This window comes from Balaenoptera physalus (assembly GCF_965194825.1).
Source record: "Balaenoptera physalus genome assembly, chromosome: 5".
In the NCBI taxonomy this organism is placed as follows: Eukaryota; Metazoa; Chordata; class Mammalia; order Artiodactyla; family Balaenopteridae; genus Balaenoptera; species Balaenoptera physalus.
In genome coordinates, this window is record NC_138884.1 from 89960110 (window position 1) to 89983179 (window position 23070).

The window sequence follows — 23070 nt, forward strand, 5'->3', positions numbered from 1 at the left end:
GCTTCTACCTAATGGCTACTATTACTCCAACTTAATAAACTCTACTCCTTTGAAGCTCCTGTAATTAAATTGTACGTGCAACTTCAGCATTGCCACCTATTGGTCTCCTGTGGAGAGTCCATGGTTTATTATGGTTGTAGCACATGGTTTACAGTTTACCTTTTCAACCAGATGCCTGTTGCTAGCCTAGTTATTTGCATGTCCATGAGACATATACTCTTGCCTTTGCTTTTCTCTTTGCCTTGCTTGAATTCTATTATCCAGAATCATCTTCCTTCTTCAGCAAATTCCCTGAAATCACTGCTATTTTTTCCAAAATCAATTCAGCCATTCTTTTGTATTAAAGTAGTTTAATTCCACTCAAGAATATTTTATAAGCTGGAATTTATTACATGATAATATTAATAATACCTGCATTTACTGTATGCCAGGCCAAACAGTTAATCTTCACAATAACCCTATGAGGTAAATGTCTTTTATCACTACATTCAACAAAATTTCCAGTTTCACTTGTCCATTTTAGTGCATTTCTCTTATTGAATGCATTCATTCACTATTTGCTACAATGATTTTCATACACTTTCTCTCATGGGATCCCTCAACCTTATCTCTGCCCCACTACTCTCAGTGGATGACCTTTTCTCATCTTTCACTGACTGATTTCAAGCCACCCAATGGAACACCTCCACCCTCCTGCCACATGTCTCTCCAGCATCTCTGCAGGTACTCTATCCTTCCCTCCCATTATAGTGGCAGAATTGCCTCTACCAGTCAGGGGAAAACTACTCTGCATGTGTCCTGAATCCTATCCTCTTCTCTCCATGTAACTTGCCTTCTACAGAATATCGATTATTCGTCCCCATTCTTTTATACAATTCACTTTTTCCTGTCTCCTGGTCCTTTTTTTTTTTCAACTTCCAGTATCTTTTCTTTTTCCTAGAAGCTGGATACAATTAACTCCAGCAGGGCAGTGCTCAAAACTATTGAAGCCTAACGCTTTAGGTTCTACTACTTTAATATTTGTAAATGCGAGAATGCACATTCCAAGAACTGCAAACTAAAATTTGACATTATACCAACAAGTTTACTCAATACTGATGTAATTATACAGAAGCCTAAATATATCACTCAAACTTTAATATTACAGAATTTGGCCTTCTAAGTCATCTTACATATAAACAAAGTTACTCTTTGCTTATCTGTCCTAACCTATGAAACGTTGCACCAACAGACTCTTCCCATAGTTCTTCACTATGTACTTAAACAGGTGATGCCTCCCACTTTGGCAAGGTGAAAATAATCGAAACCCCTATGCAGAAAAAAATGTTAACTCAGAATTACCAAATTCTGAAGTTACAGCTGATGGTACACCATAAATAAGTTTTGGGAAACTCCTGTTAAAGTCTTTTACCTAAGTAGGACTATAGGAAGTTACAATGGTGACCAAAAGAAGACACACGTTCTTCATTAAAATTTGTTTTAATGGGTCTCAAAGTTCTGTGACAGATTTTTGGTCAAGTTGTTTCCATTAGAAAGTACTGATTTTAAAAACTAATAACTTAAAATAGTCACACACACGCACACACATGTAAATGCCCACAAGACATTCTCCTTTCCTTCTGAAGGTTTTACGATGTGTTTTATCATTAACCAGTCTTTTACTATTAAACTTAAATGGCCAACTGAGACAAACAGTTCTGAGACTGTTCTTCTACCACTGATTAAGACACGGGTGGCAGGGATTGGGGATAATATTCATTTAACCTTCTGAGCTTTTTGGACAGACTTGGTGACCTTACCAGCTCTAGCTGTCTTCTTGTCCACTGTTTTGATGACACCCACAGCTACCATGTCTCATGTCACCAACACGAAAGTGCCCCTGACGAGGATTGTCACAGAAGCTCTCAACACACATGGGCTTGCCAAGAACCGTATCAATGGTGGTGGAATCACCACATTTCAAGAATCTGGAAGCATCTTCCAGCTTTTTCCCAGAACAACAATCAGTCTTCTCATTCAGCTCAGCAAACTTGCAAGCAATTTAAGCTGTGTGACAATACAGCACAGGTGCATATTCAGCACTGGTCTGGCTGGAATTGTTCAAGATAATCACCTGAGCTGTGAAGCCAGCTGCTTCCATTGGTGGGTCATTTTTGGTGTCACAAGGCACACTGCCACAATGGACATCTTTGACAGACATGTTCTTGATATTGAAGGCCATGTTGTCCCCAGGAAGAGTTTCACTCAAAGGTTCATGGTGCATTTCAATAGAGTTTACTTCAGTTGTAACACTGACTGGAACAAAGGTAACCACCACGCTGGATTTGAGAACACCAGTCTCCACTCAGCCCACATGGATAGTACCTATACCACCAATTTTATAGATGTCCTAGAAGGGCAGACACAGGGCTTATCAATTGGATGAGTTGGTGGCAGGATGCAGTCCAGAGCTTCAAGTAGCATGGTTCCACAGGCATTGCCACCTTAATGGGTAGCTTTTTAATCCCTTGAACCAAGGCATGTTAGCACTTGGTTCCAGCTTGTTGTCACCATTTCAACTAGAAATTGGCACAAATACTGCTCTGTTGGGGTTGTAGCCAATTTTCTTAATGTAAGTGTTGACCTCTTAAAGATTTCCTTGTATCTTTCCTTGTATCTTCTGGCTGTAGGGTGGCTCAGTGGATCCATCTTGTTAACACCAACAATTAGTTGTTTCACACCCAGTGTGTAAGCCAGAGGGGCATGCTCACAGATCTGCCCATTCTTAGAGATACCTGCTTCAAATTCACCATCACCATCAGCAACAATCAGGACACCGCACGTCAGCCTGAGATGTACCTGTAATCGTGTTTTTGATAAAGTCTCTGTGTCCTGGGGCATCAATGATGGTCACACAATACTTGTTGGTCTTGAATTTCCACAGGGAGATATCTATCAATAGTGATACCAAGCTCAGTTTCAGCTTTCAGTTTATCCAAGACCCAGGCATACTTGAAGGAGCTCTTTCCCATATCAGCAGGCTCCTTCTCAAATTTTTTGATGGTTCTTTTGCTGATCCCACCACATTTGTAGATCAGATGACCAGTAGTGGTAGACTTGCCTGAGTCTACATGTCCAATGATGATGATGTTAAAATGAGTTATTTCCTTTCCCATTTTGCCTTAGATTTAGCAGTGAGTTTCATGACACCTGTGTTCTGGTGGCAAACCCATTGTGAAAAAGCCCTCCTATTCCTTTTAATCAATATTCAATATTCAAATATGGGCTGATTGCTCCCAAATTTAAAAAAAGAAAGGAAAAGAAGATTCATCAGACACCATGTTCTCTTCCAGCTCCCTTTCACTGACAGCTAAGTTCAAAGAGAAACTGACCATACCCATAATTTCTATTTCTCCATCTCTCATGCCTGTACCTCTGCTCTTACATGTCATATTTCCCCAAGACCTTCATTTTTCACTCTGACTGCTCACTTAGATGATTTAATCTCCCCACAAGTTGTCAAAAATAGTCAACTCTATTATATTGACTCTGAGCTGTAAATTTCTTTCATATTTAACATCAAAAAGGTAATTCACTTTTAGATTAACTGCATGTCATATTTCTACTGGCAATTTTTTTTATTGTTTCTTTCTGTGTGGTACAAAAATAATGGTGCATATTACAAATATAGCATCTTCTATATGAAGAAAGACAGAATTTGCATAAGCAAACATATATTGATTCTCCTCTCAATTCCAAACCTGTATCTGAGCAATAGTTACATGCAACTTTTCCTCAACATTTGTGGATGGAGTTCTCTAAAGCATCTTGTGTTCATCAAATAAAAAAGGAAATCCGTGGAGTACATTAATCACTTATGCTCCAGTTTTATTAGAAAACAAAACAAAACAAAACCTTAGTTTTATTAGAAAACAAAACAAAAACTAAGAGTTTGGTACCACTGTCATCCTCAATTTACATATAAGGGAACTGAGACAGAATTTTCCAAAGCTACTCAGCTAGTTAAGTGGGAGTCCAAAATTTGATTTAAATACCTTAGGATCTGTGCTCTGTTAATTTTTCTTTTTCTCACATTTTTCATGAAATTCATTAGAAAATCCACTCTTAACTCCTTCTATTAACTGTGTACACTGCATACAAGCAATCTTTTAAAAGGACAAATTGAATTGCTGATGTTTCTCTTGCTTAAATTCTTTAATTTGTTTCCATTTAAAATACAGTCTAAAATTCTTATCATAATCTCCAAAATTCTTCCTTACCAGGTCTCTCTCTCTTTTAAGTTAATTACATAGTATCATAGTATGGTAGGCAAAATAATGACCCTCCCAAAGATTTCCATGTCCTAATTCCTGGAACTTGTAAATATGTTAGGTTACATGGCAAAGGAGGAAATTAAAGCTGCAGTTGGAATTAAGGTTGCTAATCAACTGCCTTTAAAATAAATACATTATCCTATATTATCCCAGTGGGGCAAATGTGATCACAAGGGTGATTACATTAAAAGAGAAAAGAGAACCAGAGAAATGTCAGTTTGAGAAATACTGACACTGGTAGCATTGAAGATAAGGGAATTGAACAATGCATCAAGGACTACAGGCAGCCTCTAGATGCTGGAAAACACAAGGAAACAAACTCTCCCATAGAAATTCTAGGAAGAGTGCAGATGTGTCAATATCTTGATTTTAACTCAATGTGACTCATTTATGAATTCTGATCTTCATAAATGCAAGATAATAAATTTGTATCATTTTAAGCCATTCAGTTCGTGGCAATTTGTTACAACAGCAATAAGAAACACATGGTGATATTTCTTTCAAGCATTCATTTATTCCTTCAGTTATTCTTTGAACAGGTGTACTGTGCAGTTGCTATTACTTATTAGAAACTGCATATTCAGTCATCTAAAGAAATACTCCAGGGCTTCCCTGGTGGCGCAGTGGTTGAGAGTCTGCCTGCCAGTGCAGGGAACACGGGTTCGAACCCTGGTCTGGGAGGATCCCACATGCCACAGAGCAGGTGGGCCCGTGAGCCACGGTTGCTGAGCCTGCACGTCTGGAGCCTGTGCTCCGCAACAAGAGAGGCCGCGATAGTGAGGGGCCCACACGCCGCGATGAAGAGTGGCCCCTGCTTGCTACAACTAGAGAAAGCCCTCGCATAGAAACGAAGACCCAACACAGCCATAAATAGATAAATTAAATAAATTTTTTAAAAAAAATGCTGGTAAAAGTGTTAAAAAAAAAAAAGAAATACTCCAATTTTCTCAGATATATATATTTTCTAAAATATATTGAATTTATTTTAAATAGATATATGAAATAAAAGGACATATGGGGATATATGTATATGTATAGCTGATTCACTTGTTATAAAGCAGAAACTAATACACCATTATAAAGCAATTACACTCCAATAAAGATGCTAAAAATATATATTAAATGAAAAGAAAAAGATGCTAGCATGCCTATAACAGTAAAGATTTTGGTACATGGATCCACATTGAGAACTTGATGAAATGTTAGAATCATTCAACCCCTCTTGCCTTGTCTCTGTGGCAAGTTTGCTCTTGTGCTAAAAGCTCCAACAAAAAAGAATGAGACAGAATAGCATATGTGTTCTCTGGGAATGTAGAAAGAAGAAAAATTGAGTATCAAAGCGATGTGGAATATGAACATAGATACTCCCATGTGTTTAAAGGCAATACTAATGTTTAACAATGGGTAAATTTTTCAAGTCTTAATTTAGAAGAGTGTCCAGTACATACTTATAAAACAACTAGTAGCAAGCACATATAGGGTTATCTATATATTCCTGTATTTTAATAGTTTTCTAACAGTCAATTGTGTCAATTGATAGAAAGCCATGTTTCATTATTTTACAAACTTAAATGGATTCATTTCTTTTGGTAATTGAACTCAGCAATTGAAATGATGGGAGAAATAATAACAAAACTGAATTTTTATATTCCCCCCCTTTCCTATTTTCTTTTTAGACTATAATCAGTACATGACAAAAAAATATATAACTTTATAAATTCTTTTGTTTTTGAATCTTATTTTTTTATACAGCAGGCTCTTATTAGTTATCTATTTTATACATGTTAATGTATATATGTCAAGCCCAATCTCCCAATTCGTCCCACCCACCACCCACGCCCTGCTTTCCCCCCTTGGTCCATACGTTTGTTCTCTACATCTGTGTCTCTCTTTCTGCCTTGCAAACCAGTTCATCTGTACCATTTTTCTAGATTCCACATATATGCACTAATATATATTTGTTTTTCTCTTTCTGACTTACTTCACTCTGTGTGACAGTCTCTAGGTCCATCCACATCTCTACAAATGACCCAATTTTGTTCCATTTTATGGTTGACTAATATTCCATTGTATATATGTACTACATCTTCTTTATCCATTTGTCTGTCGATAGGCATTTAGATGGCTTCCATGACCTGGCTACTGTAAATAGTGTTACAAGGAACACTGGGGTGCATGTGTCTTTTTGAATTATGGTTTTCTCTGGGTACATGCCCAGTAGTGGAATTGCTGGGTCATATGGTAATTCGATTTTTAGTTTTTTTAAGGAAACTCCATACTGTTCTCCATAGTGGCTGTATCAATTTACATTCCCACCAACAGTGCAAGAGGGTTCCCTTTTCTCCACAGCCTCTGTAGCATTTGTTGTTTGTAGATTTTCTGACCATGCCCATTCTAACCAGTGTGATGAGATACCTCTTTGTAGTTTTGATTTGCATTGTTCTAATCATTAATGATGTTGAGCAGCTTTTCATGTGCCTCTTGGCCATCTGTATGTCTTCTTTAGAGAAATGTCTATTTAGGTCTTCTTCCCATTTTTTGATTGGGTTGTTTGTTTTTTTAATATTGAGATGCATGAGCTGTTTATATATTTTCGAGATTAATCCTTTCCCTGTTGATTCATTTGAAAATATTTTCTCCAAATCTGAGGGTTGTCTTTTTGTCTTGTTTAGAGTTTCCTTTGTTGTTCAAAAACTTTTAGGTTTCATTAGGTCCCATTTGTTTATTTTTGTTTTTATTTCCATTACTCTAGGAGGTGGGTCAAAAAAGATCTTGCTGTATTTTATGTCAAAGAGTGTTCTTCCTATGTTTTCCTCGAAGAGTTTTATAGTGTCTGGCCTCACATCTAGGTCTTTAATCCACTTTGAGTTTATTTTTGTGTATGGTGTTAGGGAGTGTTCTAATTTCATTCTTTTACATGTAGCTGTCCAGTTTTCCCAGCACCACTTGTTGAAGAGACTGTCTTTTCTCCATTGTATATCCTTGCCTCCTTTGTCATAGATTAGTTGACCATAGGTGTGTGGGTTTATCTCTGGTCTTTGATCCTGTTCCATTGAACTATATTTCTGTTTTTGTGTCAGTACCACACTGGCTTGATTACAGCTTTGTAGTTCAGTCTGAAGTCAGGGAGTCTGATTCCTCCAGGTCCATTTTTTTCCCTTAAGATTGCTTTGTCTATTCATGGTCTTTTGTATCTCCATACAAATTTTAAGATTTTCTGTTCTACTTCTGTAAACAATGCCATTGGTAATTTGATAGGGATTGCATTGAATCTGTAGATTGCTTTGGGTAGTATAGTCATTTTCACAATGTTAATTCTTCCAGTCCAAGAACATGTTATATCTCTCCATCGTCTGTGTCATCTTTGATTTCTTTCATCAGTGTCTTATAGTTTTCTGAGTACAGGTCTTTTACCTCCTTAGGTAGATTTATACCTAGGTATTTTATTTTTTTTGTTTCAATGGTGAATGGGATTGTTTCCTTAATTTCTCTTTCTGATTTTTTGTTGTTACTGTATAGGAATGCAAGAGATTTCTGTGCCTTAATTTTGTATACTGGAACTTTTACCAATTCATTGATTACCTCTAGTAGTTTTCTGGTGGCATCTTTAGGATTATCTATGTATAGTATCATGTCATCTGAAAATGGTGACTGTTTTACTTCTTCTTTTCCAATTTGTATGCCTTTTATTTCTTTTTCATCTCTGATTGCTGTGGCTAGGACTTCCAAAACTATGTTGAATAAGAGTGGTGAGAGTGGACAGCCCTGTCTTGTTGCTGATCTTAGAGGAAATGCTTTCAGTTTTTCACCATTGAGAATGATGTTTGCTGTGGGTTTGTCATATATGGCCTTTATTATGTTGAGGTAGGTTCCCTCTATACCCACTTTCTGGAGAGTTTTTGTCATAAATGAGTGTTGAATTTGGTCAAAAGCTTTTTCTGCATCTATTGAGATGATCATATGGTTTTTATTCTTCAGTTTGTTAATATGGTGTATCACATTGATTGATCTGCATATATTGAAGAATCCTTGCATCCCTGGGATAAATCCCACTTGATCATGGTGTATGATCCTTTTAATGTGCTGCTGGATTCTGTTTGCTAGTATTTTGTTGAGGATTTTTTCATTATATTCATCAGTGATATTGGTCTGTAATGTTCTTTTTATTGTAGTATCTCTGTCTCGTTTTGGTATCAAGAGTGACGGTGGCCTCATGGAATGAGTTTGGGAGTGTTCCTTCCTCTGCAATTTTTTGGAAGAGTTTGAGAAGAATGGGTGTTAGCTCTTCTCTAAGTGTTTGATGGAATTCACCTGTGAAGCCATCTGGTCCTGGACTTTTATTTGTTACGAATTTATTAATCACAGTTTCAATTTCATTACTTGTGACTAGTCTGATCATATTTTCTATTTCTTCCTGGTTCAGTCTTGGAAGGTTATACCTTTCTAAGAATTTGTACATTTCCTCCAGGTTGTTCATTTTATTGGCATAGAGTTGCTTATCTCTTAGGATGCTTTGCATTTTTGCAGTGTCTGTTGTAACTTCTTTTTCATTTCTAATTTTATTGATTTGAGTCCTCTCCTTTTTCTTGATGACTCTGGCTAAAGGTTTATCAATTTTGTTTATCTTCTCCAAGAACAAGCTTTTAGTTTTAATGATTTTTGCTATTGTTTTCTTTGTTTCTATTTCATTTATTTCTGCTCTGATCTTTATGATTTCCTTCTTTCTGCTAACTTTGGGTTTTGTTTGTTCTTCTTTCTCTAGTTCCTTTAGGTGTAAGGTTAGATGGTTTATTTGAGATTTTTCTTGGTTCTTGAGGTAGGATTGTATTGCTGTAAACTTCCCTCTTAGAACTGCTTTTACTGAATCCCATAGGTTTGGGATCGTGCTGTTTTCATTGTCATTTGTCTCCAGGTATTTTTTTGATTTCCTCTTCGATTTCTTCAGTGATCTCTTGGTTATTTAGTAACGTATTATTTAGCCTCCATGTGTTTGTGTTTTTTACGTTTTTTTCCCTGTAATTGATTTCTATCTCACAGCGTTGTGGTCAGAAAAGATGCTTGATATGATTTCAATTTTCTTAAATTTACCGAGGCTTGATTTGTGACCCAAATGTGATCTATCCTGGAGAATGTTCCACGTACACTTGAGAAAAAAGTGTAATCTGCTGTTTTTGGATGGAATGTCCTATGAATATCAATTAAATCTATCTGGTCTATTGTGTCATTTAAAGCTTGTGTTTCTTTATTAATTTTCTGTCTGGATGATCTGTCCATTGGTGTAACTTAGGTGTTAAAGTCCCTCACTATTACTGTGTTACTGTCGATTTCCTCATTTATTGCTGTTAGCATTTGCCTTATGTATTGAGGTGCTCCTATGTTGGGTGCATATATATTTATAATTGTTATATCTTCTTTTTGGATTGATCCCTTGATCATTATGTAGTGACCTTCCTTGTCTCTTGTAACATTCTTTATTTTAAGTCTATTTTATCTGATATGAGTATTGCTACTCCAGCTTTCTTTTGATTTCCATTTGCATGGAATACCTTATTCCATTCCCTCACTTTCAGTCTGTATGTGTCCCTAGGTCTGAAGTTGGTCTCTTGTAGACAGCATATATATGGGTCTTGTTTTTGTATCCATTCAGCTAGCCTGTGTCTTTTGGTTGGAGCACTTAATCCATTCACATTTATGGTAAGTATTGATATGTATGTTCCTATTACCATTTTCTTAATTGTTCTGGGTTTGTTTTTGTAGGTCTTTTTTCCTCTCTTGTGTTTCCCACTTAGAGAAGTTCCTTTAGCGTTTGTTGTAGAGCTGGTTTGGTGGTACTGAATTCTCTTAGCTTTTGCTTGTGTGTAAAGCTTTTGATTTCTCTGTTGAATCTGAATGAGATCCTTGCTGGGTAGAGTAATCTTGGTTGTAGGTTCTTCCCTTCCAACACTTTAAATATATCATGCCACTCCCTTCTGGCTTGTAGAGTTTCTGCTGAGAAATCAGCTGTTAACCTTATGGGAGTTCCCTTGCATGTTATTTGTCATTTTTCCCTTGTTGCTTTTAATAATTTTTGTCCATTCAATTACTATGTGTCTTGGTGTGTTTCTCCTTGAGTTTATCCTGCCTGGGACTCTCTGTACTTCCTGGACTTGGGTGGCTATTTCCTTTCCCAGGTTAGGGGACTTTTCAACTATAATCTCTTCAAATATTTTCTCAGGTCCTTTCTCTCTCTCTTCTCCTTCTGGGATCCCTATAATGCGAATGTTGGTGCTTTTAATTTTGTCCCAGAGGTCTCTTAGGCTGTCTTCATTTCTTTTCATTCTTTTTCTTTATTCTGTTCCATGGCAGTGAATTCCACCATTGTGTCTTCCAGGTCACTTATCCATTCTTCTGCCTCAGTTATTCTGCTATTGATTCCTTGTAGTGTAATTTTCATTTCAGTTATTGTATTGTTCATCTCTGTTTGTTTGTTCTTTAATCCTTCTAAGTGTTTGTTCTTTAATTCTTCAAGGTCTTTGTTAAACATTTCTTGCTTCTTATCGATCTTTGCCTCCATTCTTTTTCTGAGCTTCTGGATCATCTTCACTATCATTATTTTGAATTCTTTTTCCAGAAGATTGCCTATCTCCACTTTATTTAGTTGTTTTTCTGGGGTTTTATCTTTTTCCTTCAACTGGTACATAGTCCTCTTCCTTTTCATTTTGTCTATCTTTCTGTGAATGTGGTTTTCATTCCACAGGCTGCAGGATTGTAATTCTTCTTGCTTCTGCTGTCTGCCCTCTGGTGGATAAGGCTATCTAAGAGGCTTGTGCTTTCTTCCTGATTGGAGGAACTGGTGGTGGATAGAACTGGGTGTTGCGCTGGTGGGCAGACTCAGTAAAACTTTAATCAACTTTTCTGCTGATGGGTGGGGTTAAGTTCCCTCTCTCTTGGTTGTTTGGCCTGAGACGACCCAGCACTGGAGGCTACAGGCTCTTTGGTGGGGCTAATGGCAGATTCTGGAAGGGCTCATGCCAAGAAGTACTTCCCAGAACCTCTGCTGCCAGTGTCCTTGTCCTCACAGTGAGCCACAGCCACCTCCCGCCTCTGCAGGAGACCCTCCAACACTAGCAGATAGGTCTGGTTCAGTCTCCTATGGGGTCACTGTTTCTTCCCCCTGGGTCCTGATGTGCACACTACTTTGTGTGTGCCCTCCAAGAGTGGAGTCTCTGTTTTCCCAGGTTCTGTCAAAGTCCTGTAATCCAATCCCGCTAGCCTTCAAAGTCTGATTCTCTGGGAATTCTTCCTCCCATTGCCAGACCCCCAGGTTGGGAAGCCTGACGTGGGGCTCAGAACCTTCATTCCAGTGGGTGGACTTCTGTGGTATAATTGTTCTCCAGTTTGTGAGTCACCCACCCTGTGATTATGGGATTTGATTTTTTTGTGATTGCACTGCTCCTACCATCTCTTTGTGGCTTCTCCTTTGTCTCTGGATGTGGGGTATCTTTTTTGGTGAGTTCCAGTGTCTTCCTATCGATGACTGCTCAGCAATTAGTTGTAATTCCAGTGCTCTCACAAGAGGGAGTGAGTGCACGTCCTTCTACTCTGCCATCTTCATCTTCAAGACAATGACATGAATATTTTGAGATAAGGAAAAAATAACGACATCACCTCTAATTTTATTTCAGACTATGCAATATGTAAAGCAATTCCATTTCTACAACAGATAAAACTGAATAAAAACAGTGTTAAAAATGAACAAAATAAAACTGAATAATACTACAAAATTATACTATGCTTCTCTAATGTCTCTAATAAGGAAACTAGGGTATTTCCTGTATTTTACAATAGAATATTAAATTAATGACAGGTTTATTTGTCTATAATAAAGGAAAATAAAGGAACCATAAAATTTTTATATTGTTAGCAAAGAACATTTACTGTTTAATGTTAGTGTTTTTTGGCTTCTGCAGTGATTCAGCCACATTGATAATCATTATGGATCTTTATAATTTGATTTAAACTGATGTAAGTTAAAATGACGAAATCTCTATTAAATGGTGCATTTTTAACCAACTGAATTCTTATTCTTAAATATATATATACATTTTAATTTTGAAAAAAATTTATTTATTCTCATCACTGTCATTTCAACTATATATTAGTTATTCTACAACTTACTTGTTAAACTTTATGATTTGTCTGAAAATGAGATAGTACTTTAAGTCAATTTCACATTTCAGTAGTTGGCATATAGTAGGGGTTTAACAAATTGCAACAATAATAGTAATAGTGGTAGTAGTTATAGAAGTGGTAATAACAGGAGTATTTTTGGTATTTATCATCAGTGTTTTATAATATGCTTTATGTTAACCAATGAAGTTATATACTAGAGCATATACTATGGTGTTTACCATTATTCCCTTCAAATTGTAAAAGTTATCAAGAAACAATTACGTGGTTTGAATAGATTAAGATAAAATTTTTCAGAACTATAGTTTATAATAAATAAAATTTTAATAACACCTCATTCTTACTATATGTATACTATTGTGCTAAATGCTAACTAAGCAAATTGACAGTTTTAGGCAAATGATCTGATCAATATCAAACCAAACATCTCTAGGTTCAGCTAAGGAAACAAAAGAGATCACTTAGTGAACACTTCATCTGCCTGGAGGCCCTACTAAAGATTCTGATTCTGATTCCATGACTCAGGATAAATTAGGTGCCCTATACTCTTTTCTTTCCCATCATAGGTTATATTCTAGCTTGTTTTTCTCCAAAAGAGAAAATTCAAGCTCTCGTGTCTCTTTCTCCACAAGTAAAATATATTAGGGGTGGTTTTACACTCTCCCCCATTTTCCTCTAATTAGGAAAATAACCTGGGTTATCTTATATATAAAAGATTTTTAACTTTATTTTCTTTTTCCTCCCAGGTTTATTGAGGTATAAGTGATATATAACACTGATATGGGGTTCTTGTTGAAGAAAGTAGGAGAGATATTATTGCTACATAGGGAGCCTCTATAAAAAAATTTCTACATTTTATTTGATGCTCTATCCATGATTTCAGGACCTCAGCACTTAGTGGTATTCAGTAAATGTCTATGAGGAATGAACAAATAAGTGAATATCCAGATTCCAAGAGAGATTCTAAGCTGTAGACACACCTCTTAGTTGGAAGCCTCTTAAACACACTGACACATCTAGACCTCAGGATTATTAATGCACCACATGATACATTATTGATTTATGAAATCAATTTAGTGGGTTGCGGTTACATTTTTAAAAATTAGAGGAGCACTGAGTAAACAAACAACAGAATGCATATCATGTTGGATTGTTTCTTATAAAAATGTTTGTTATACATAGCTGATATTCTTCCTGGTTCATAATGCCCCAAGGTGAAAAATCAAACAAAAGAAATAACCACAAAAAGGTGTCATCCTGCTTCAGGAAAATACTAAATACCCCAACTAGTTCTTTCATTATAAAATGAGTCCTGCAGTTCATCAGCAACAGATCCAATATACACTGCTACACATTTCTTGACTTATAAATGTGTATGTGAGTGCATACATGTGGAAAATACCTATCTATGAAAGGATATTATATTTGTTTTAATACAAGTCTTTCTAGTATTTTCTGCAAAGCCAATAACATTTTGCTGTATATATAACTTAAGTTTCCACTTAGGCAAATTCTTTTCACCTGACTGCAAAATAATCAAATGCAACAAGTCTTTGGGCTTCCCTCGTGGTGCAGTGGTTGAGAATCTGCCTGCCAATGCAGGGGACACGGGTTCGAGCCCTGGTCTGGGAAGATCCCACATGCCACGGAGCAACTGGGCCCGTGAGCCACAAATACTGAGCCTGCGCATCTGGAGCCTGTGCTCTGCAACAAGAGAGGCCGCGATAGTGAGAGGCCCGCGCACCGCGATGAAGAGTGGTCCCCACTTGCCACAACTAGAGAAAGCCCTCGCACAGAAACGAAGACCCAACACAGCCATAAATAAATAAATAAATAAATAAATAAAAGAACTTGAATTTCAAAAAAAAAAAGTCTTTGATTTCAAAAAGTTTGTGTTCATTCATGGAGAAATACTGTTTGTGTAAATGACACATCCAGTGACTAGAATTAAAAGGAACATTATACCAGAAATGATCTAATGTGGATAGACAATTAGATAGAAGTGGATTTAAATTAACCCCATTTCATCTATTATAGAGTTTAGCGATTTTATGAAATCGGTGGTGTTTTCATGTCACAAAATAATTTACATTCACTTTTGTTTCTTTTGAGGTGAACTAGATAGTTTTGGGCGTTTTTTCTTTGTTTGTTTCTTATCTGTATCATTTGAAAGAAAATAATAGTTACTGATTATTAAGCACTTCAGCCAAGTCAAGCACTGTTCGAAGAGAATTAGTTTATTTAAACTCCACCAAACCCTACAAGATGTATTCTGTTGTTATACTCATTTTACCAAAGGGACAATAAAGTTGAGAGGGATTAAATCACTAGCCCAAGTTAACACAATAGAAAGATGCAGCGTTTGGGCTGGAACGCAAGTCTCCATAACCAGATAGTCCATAATATTCTTTTTTTTTTTTTTTTTACTGCTATTAACTATTGTTTTTTAATATATATCTACTATCTGGTAGGTATTTTTATGAGCATGAGCTTTAATATTTAGAAGAATTCTGTGAGGGAGTACCTCCAATAGAAAACATTTTTCTGTGTTGTTCATCATTGTTTGTTTGAGGTTTACTACTTCTAGTTCCTTGTTAAACAGTTCTTTTATTTTCTCCATTCTATTTCCAAGATTTTGGATATTTTTACTATCATTACTCTGAATTCCTTTTCAGGTAGACTGCCTATTTCCTCTTCATTTGTTTGGTCTGGTGGGTTTTTACCTTGCTCCTTCATCTGCTGTGTGTTTCTCTGTCTTCTCATTTTGCTTAACTTACTGTGTTTGGGGTCTCCTTTTCGCAGCCTGCTTATGTTTTCTTTGAGGATATTTAGGGTTTTAGGACTTACATTTAAGTCTTTAATACATTTTGAGCTTACTTTTGTATATGGTGTGAGAAAGTAGTCCAGTTTGATTATTTAACATGTAGCTGTCCAGTTTTCCCAGCACCATTTATTGAAAAGGGTGTCTTTTCCCCACTATATATTCTTGATTGCTCTGTCATAGATTGATTGACCATATACGTATAGGTTCATTTCTGTACTCTCTATTCTGTTCCATTGATTCATTTGAATGTTTGGTGCCAATGCAATACTGTTTTGATTACTGTAGCTTTATCGTATGGTTTGAAATCAGGGATGATGCTACTTCCAGCTTTGTTCTTCTTTCTCAAGATAGTTTTGTCTATTTGGGGTCTTTTGTGTGTCCATAAAAATTTTAGAATTATTTGTTCTAATTCTGTGAAAAATGTCATTGGTATTTTATTAGGGATTGCACTGAATGTGTAGATTTCCTTGGGTAGTACAGTCATTTTAACAAGATTAATTCATCCAATCCATAAGTACAATATATCTTTCCATCTGTTTTTATTTCTTTAACTTCTTTTATCAGTGTCTTATAGTTTTCTGAGTACAGGCCTTTTACCTCCTTAGGTATTTTATTATTTCTCACACAATTGTAAATGGGATTGTTTCATTAATTTCTTTTTGTGACAGAGTGTTGTTAGTGTTTAGAAACAAAGGCTTTCTGTAAGTTAATTTTGTATCTGTCAACTCATCTTTACTGTATTTATTAATGAGTTCTAGTTGGTTTTTGACGGTGTCTTTAGGATTTTCTATATATAGTATCACATCATCTGCAAATGTTGATAGTTTAACTTCTTCCTTTCTAACTTGAGTGTCTTTTATTTATTTTTCTTGCCTGATTGGTGTGGCTAGAACTCCCAATACTATTTTGAAAAAAAGTGGTGAGGGTGGGCATTACTTCTCTTATTTCTAACCTTAGAGGAAATGCTTTGAGCTATTCACCATTGAGTACGATGTTAGCTATGGGCGTGTCATATATGACCCTTATTGTATTGAGGTATGGGTATTTATACCCACTCTGTGGAGAGTTTTTTCCATAAATGGATGTTGAATTATGTCAAAAACTTCTTCTGAATCTATTGATATGATCATATGATTTTTATTCTTCAATTTGTTAAAGTAGCGTATCACACTGATTTACAGATGTTGAATCATCTTTATATCCCTAGGATAAATCCCTATTACTTTTGTTTTTTAACCTTCCTACTAGCTTCATAAGTGATTGATCTACAAACTTTACTGCATATTTTTCCCTTACCAATGAGATTTTTCCTTTTGTAATTTATATATTTCTAGTGTGGTCTTTTCTTTTTCATAAGAAGTCCCTTTAACATTTCTTGTAAAGCCAGTTTGGTGGTGCTGAACTCTTATCTTTTGCTTATCTATAAAATTCATTATCTCTCCTTCAAATCTGCATGGTAGCTTTTCTGACTAGAGTAATTCTTGGTTATAGCTTTTCCCCTTTCATCATTTTGAATATATTGTGCCACTCCCTTCTGGCCCATAGCGTTTCTTCTGAGAAATCACCTAATAGTCTTAAGTGAGTTCCCTTGTATGTAACTAGTTGCTTTTACCTTGCTGCTTTTAACATTCTCCTGTTATTTTTAGTATTTGCCATATTGATTACAATGTGTCTTGGTGTGGACTGCTTTGGGTTGATCTTGTTTGTGACTCTGTGCTTCCTGGACCTGGATGTCTGTGGAAGTTTTCAGCTATTATGTCTTCAAATATGTTCTCTGCCCATTTCTCTACTCTCCTTCTGAAACACCAATAATTTGAATGTTAGAATGCTTTGTGTTGTCCCAGAGATCTCTTAAACTATCCTCATTATTTCATATCCCACTTTCTTTTTTCTGTTCAACTTCAGTGATTTACATTACTCTGTCTTCCAGTTTGCTGATCGGTTCCTTTGTGTCATCTAATCTACTGCTGATTCCTTCTAGTGTAATTTTTTAACATTTCAGCTATTGTATTCTTCAGTCCTGTTTGGTTCTTCTTCATATTTTCTAACTCTTTATTAAACTTCTCACTGTGTTCATCCATTCTTCTCCTGAGTTAGGTGAGCATCTTTATTATCACTACCTTGAACTCTTTATTGGGTATATTATCCCCACTTTGCTTAGCTCTTCTTCTGAGGTTTTATCTTCTTCCTTTGTTTCAAAAATTTTTCTCTGTTGCCTCATTTTGCCTGTTCCTCTGCTTTTATTTCTGTGTGTTAGGTAGGCTGGTTACATTTCCTGACCTTGGAGAAGTGACTTTATGTAGGACACATCCTTGGGGCCCAGCAGCACATTTCTCTCTGTTCAGCAGAGCTGTGTGCTCTAGGAGTGCCCTCTATGTGAGCTGTGTTTAGCACAGCTAAACACAGGTACTGTGGGTGAGCTGTGTTTAGCACAGCCAGGTATTGTGGGTGTTCTGGTAGGTATATGGCTGTTCCCCAGCCTGGTATGTTGCCAGGCCCTGTCTAGTGCAAAGGCTGCCAGCTGATGGTGGGTGGGACCTGGTCCTGTCATGACTGACTGTGAGCCTCTGGGGTCCCACAGCTGGTGTCAGCCTCCTGGTAGGCATGGCTCGGGCCAGGTGAGTCCTGGGGCTAGTGCCCACCTACTGGTGAATGAGGCTGGGTCCAGGAGCTAGTTCCAGCCCATTAATAGGCAGAACAGGGCCTGCACTGGCTTGCTCCAAGAGGCCTGAGTTGTCTCAGAGTAGGTGTTTGCCCCCTGGTGGGTGGAACCAGATCCTAGGCCCTCTGATGGGAAAGGCCAGGTCCCTGCAAAGCTTAGGGTTTCAGAAGGACAGCTGCTGCTGGCCTGCTCTTGAGTGAGCCTGTGCTCTCACACAGCTTGCTGCTTGGCCTAGGGTGTCCCAGGACTGGTGTTCAGTGGCTGATGGGCCAGTCTGAGTCCTGGTGCTAATAAGCTAGAAGGAGGATTCCAGAATGGCATTTCTAGCACCAGTGTCCTCATGGCAGAATGAGCTCCCTTAAATGGCTGCCATCAGTGTCTATGTCCCCAGGATGAGTCCCAGTCACCTCATACCCCTCTGGGAGGCTCTCCAAGATCAGCAAGTGGGTCTGACCCAGACTCCTTTGAATTTACTTCTTCTGCCCTGGGTCTCAGAGCGTGTAATGTTTTGTGTGCTCCCTTTGGGTGCAGCGTCTCTGTTTCCTGCTGTCTGCTGGTTCTCTTGAAAGCAAGTCCTTCTGGCCTTGGGGTTCTGTTCTAGGGGTTCATCCTCCCAGTGTAGGACCCTTGGGCTAGGGAGCTCAAGTGGGGCTCAGACCCCTCACTCCTTGGGGAGAAGCTCTGTAATTGTGATTATCTTTCCGCTTGTGCCTTGCCTACTCGGGGGTATCCATCTTGACTATACCATGTCTCCACCCCACCTACCTGTCTTGTTGTGGCTCCTCTTTTATATCCTTAGTTACAGATTATCTTTTCTGCTAGTCTTAATGTTGTTCTCATTGATAGTTGTTCTGTAAATAGCTGTAATTTTGATGTGCCTTTGGGAGGAAGTGAGCTCAGGATCTTCCTACTCTGCAATCTTGGTTACCTATCAAAGGCTTCCTACATTTTCACTGTTGCAATGCTCTTTTGAATATTTTTAAGAAAAGAGAGTAATCTATACTTTATTTTAATGTTTCCAAAAGTAAATCTATTTCTGAGATAACTGCTTGAACATTTATAAAATTGGTGTTCTCCAAACTTTTAATATTAAAAATCTTTTCCCCAAGATGTTTTTCCCTCTTCTGAAGTCCACAAACCTTTGAATGGTTTGTTACTTTTTACTAAAATGCTCTCTTTGCCATTTATTTAGCAGACCTTCTTCCAGATATCCAATTTACTGTGTGGAATATATATTTTATATTTATATCTTGCTTACATCACTGAGACAGTATTTGTTTTATTATTATTTATATATTTTGCTACCTAGCTAAAAAAACATTGCTTAATAAATGTGATGGTCCATTTTATGTGTCAACTTGACAGGGTAAAGGAATGCCCAGAGAGCTGGTAAAACATTATTTCTAGATGTGTCTGTGAAGGTGTTTCTGGAAGAAATTAGCATTTGAATTTGTAGACTGAGTAAAGAAGATCAACCTCATCAAAGCAAGTGGCCATCATCCAATCCATTGAGGGCTTAAATAGAACAAAAAGGTGGAAGAAGGGTGAATTTGCTCCCTGTTTGAGCTGGAACATCTATCTTCTCCTTCTCTCAGACATCCGGGCTACTGGTTCTCTGGCCTTTGGGTTTGGACTGGAAGTATGCGTCGGCTCTCCTGGTTCTCCAGCTTGCAGATGGCAGCTCATGGGACTTCTCAACCACCATAAAATCATAAGCCAATCCCTCTTAATAAGTCTCTTTCTATATAGCTACATGTATTCTATTGGTTGTTTTTCTTTGGAGAACCCTGACTAATACAATAGGGCAGGGAGGTGCCTGCACTTATAACGTCATCTTGCCAAAATAGTTTTACTTTAGTTAACTTAGTTATTTTAATAATTATGAACGATGTCAAAAGAGCAGAAAATAGAGAGTAACAAACTCGGGAAACCCATTTGTGCAACATATAACAAATATAAAACTCTTGCATATATGCTTATGATTAATTTGCTTTTAATCTATAAAGCATCATAGATTACACTGAAGATCTACACCTCCCTGCAAATACAGACATCATACTCCCCTCCGTCACTCCACAGAAGTAACAAATATCCCAACGTATTTGAGCATCTCCTCCTCCCAAGTACTCGTAATTTTACTAATTACTCAAATGATCATAAAGAACATATAATAGACTTTAAAAAGTACATAAATGGTATAATGTTTTGCCAAAATTTAATTCAAAGTATACTTTCAGTATTTCTCTGTGTTCGTAATTATTATTTTTTATTTTATTCACCCTTTATTATATTTTTCAGGTTACATATGAAGAGAAGAGAATGTGAAATGTAGTAGCATATTGCATTAGAAACATGGGCAAGGCATTTTTCATTCTGGGGTTGCCAATTTAGAATGAGTATTGGGAATGTATTTTACTGAAGTCTCAAAATAAGGACAAAGAAACTACTTTTGTTTAAATGAATTGACTTGCTCATAAATGAAATTTAAGTGGAACCTTTTCTACTACAGAAGCCTACAATAAAATAAAGGCTTAATTAGAGCAGCACTATGGAATTGTTTAGTTCTCATACATTTAAAAAATTGCTGCTATACAGAGTAAAGGCTTTTAGGGGTCTGTCATACAGAATACTCCATGCTGTGAGTAACTTAGAGGGATATGATGGGTTTTTCTTCACAAACTTGTAAGGAAGTTGTGAGTCAGAAATATGAAAAATATAAGAGAACTCTACTCAATGGAACTACAGATTTATTAGTTAATTATTTTTATGTGTGTGACTCAGAGAATCTCATTATTTTATAAATATAACTTATAGAAGAAATTATAGTGATAAAAGCTTTAGCAAGAAATTATTGTTTTATATTCAACTTGAGGGGGGAATTGGGAAGTCAGTGGTTTCTGTGCTCTACTGTCAGTCTCTCTGTCATCTTCTTTTTATTTGTATTTGCCATCACATTTACCCATGCAACCAGTATTTGTTGAATGCCTGCTATGCATTAGTTCCTGTGGAAATAAATATTTATAGGACTCTTCAAATTGCTCACAGTCTACTGGACAAGGAGATACATTGATGTTTTCCTCTACATGGATTAAAAAACTATCCTCATTAAAATATAAAATGTGAGTTCTATGGATTTACCTTGCCTACTGGAAAACATACCGTAGTTTCTTTATGAGAAAAGGAAGAACTAGGGCTCCCAGATCTCTAGAAAAGACAACTCCATCTTCAGTACCTACACCTACATTCCTAGTAGTGAAGGGTATGCCCCATCTAATCATTTTGCTCCTAGAAAGGGTCCTCTTGTCCCATCCTCCCTCTATAAAATATTCAAGATTTGCTGTAGTACCTACACTCTGGTAATCTCTTTATGATTTTTCCTCCTATTTTCCATCAGTCTCTATAAGAAATCCATATCATTCTTGGAACTACTACCTCCATTTTGCTTCAAAATATATCCCATTTACATCTGCCACACAGTCAGTAGAACATAGTTTAAGAGTGAAGAAAACAGACTGAAGTAGGGACAGTGAACCTATGTTCTAAGCTTGGTTTTACAACTTACAGTGCGACCACTTGAGTCTTTGTTGGACTTACCTTCTCATTGCAAAGTGAAGATAATCTCTTTCTGCTCAATGGGTTGCTGTAAGGTAAATATGACATAATGAATATGAAGTTTTGGAAAATTCTTAATCACTATACAAAAATATAATCACTATACAAATATGGACTATTAACAAGTATTAATATAAATTATAGTGTAGAATTTATTCTGAGAATTATATTCGGATCTGTAAATAATAGTCTCTTTGTATACATGATACAAACAAAATTGTCATAGGATCTACCTTTTAAATTAAAATAAAAGTTTTCAGAGAGTCAGTCAGAGATACAATGTGATCATTAATGGAGCTGTTACAGACTTTTTAATTGGAAAATGAAATAGTCATAGCCCTAGAGTACACTTGACACCTTGTTCATTATCTGAGACTTGATTTTGTGCTATAATTACTCTAGGGTTCCATTAAAGTTTCAGGCTTACCAAATGATTGAGCCAAATACGTGAATAAACCTGAAATATGTGCAAAGTGAATTCTTTGATAAATATATCCTGCTGATTTGGTTTCAAGGGAATCTGCACTAATTTCAGGTCTTTTTTCATTGAACACCTAAGGGGGAGTCACTTGGAAAGAAGCATCAAAACATGTGCCTTGAGATAAGAAAATAGACTTTCAAAGTGCTAATTTATGACTTGTAATTAGCAGCAATGCCATTTACTCTGTGTGTTTCAGTCCTAGTAAAGTTTGAAACTCTTTCCAGTAACTCAAGACCATTAAATATCAACTCATTGCCTGAGATAAGTATTGTGGGAGAAAAACGGAAAAGAAAAAGAGAAAAGAAAAATGTGACCTCTGATGCTCACAAGGTTTCTAGTCAACCAGAAAGGAAAATGAAAGGAAAGTCATTAATGGAGCTCCAACTATTTTCCAGGAAATAGGAAAAGCACTATTCTATCTCATTTAATCCTTATAATCAAGTTTAGCAGAAGGATATTATAATCCTTCTCATTTAATTACCATAATCAAGTTTAGGAAGAGGATATTTTAATCCTTCTTTTGACGATAAATTCAGCTGAATGGTTCACATAAAATGACTTGTTGGGCATTTAATAAACATTGTCCAGAATCATACAATTTGTATATGGCAGAACTAATAGATGCTCCCTACAGTCTCTTAAAATAAGAGTTAAATAAACAAATACATACATACATGCTTATATAGCAGTGCTTTTAGCAACTGAAAGATATAGCAATGAACAAAGGAGGCAAATCCCTGCCCTCATGGAGTTACATTCTAGAGAGATAGACAGAAAATTACCATATATTTAAACAAATATGTGATGCAATTTTAGTTAGCCCATGGTGCTCTCAAGAAAAATAAAGCAAAGTATGTAAAGGGATTAGGATTGGTGGAAGTCATTTTAGAGTAGTCGGTTAAGGCCTTTCTGAAGAGATAACATTGAATAGAAACTAGAATGAAATGTAGGGGAAAGGCCTAGAAGTAAATTTGAGACAGAGAAAGCAGCAAGTGGAAACACCCAAGGT

General features: G+C 36.6%; 1 pseudogene across 1 annotated transcript; it reads right to left on the minus strand.

The window, feature by feature from the left end:
* Positions 1-211: 211 nt before the first annotated feature.
* Positions 212-3858, minus strand: LOC309662116 (elongation factor 1-alpha 1 pseudogene; annotated as a pseudogene). The gene has a single exon. The product of its transcript is annotated as an elongation factor 1-alpha 1 pseudogene (transcript).
* Positions 3859-23070: the final 19212 nt, after the last annotated feature.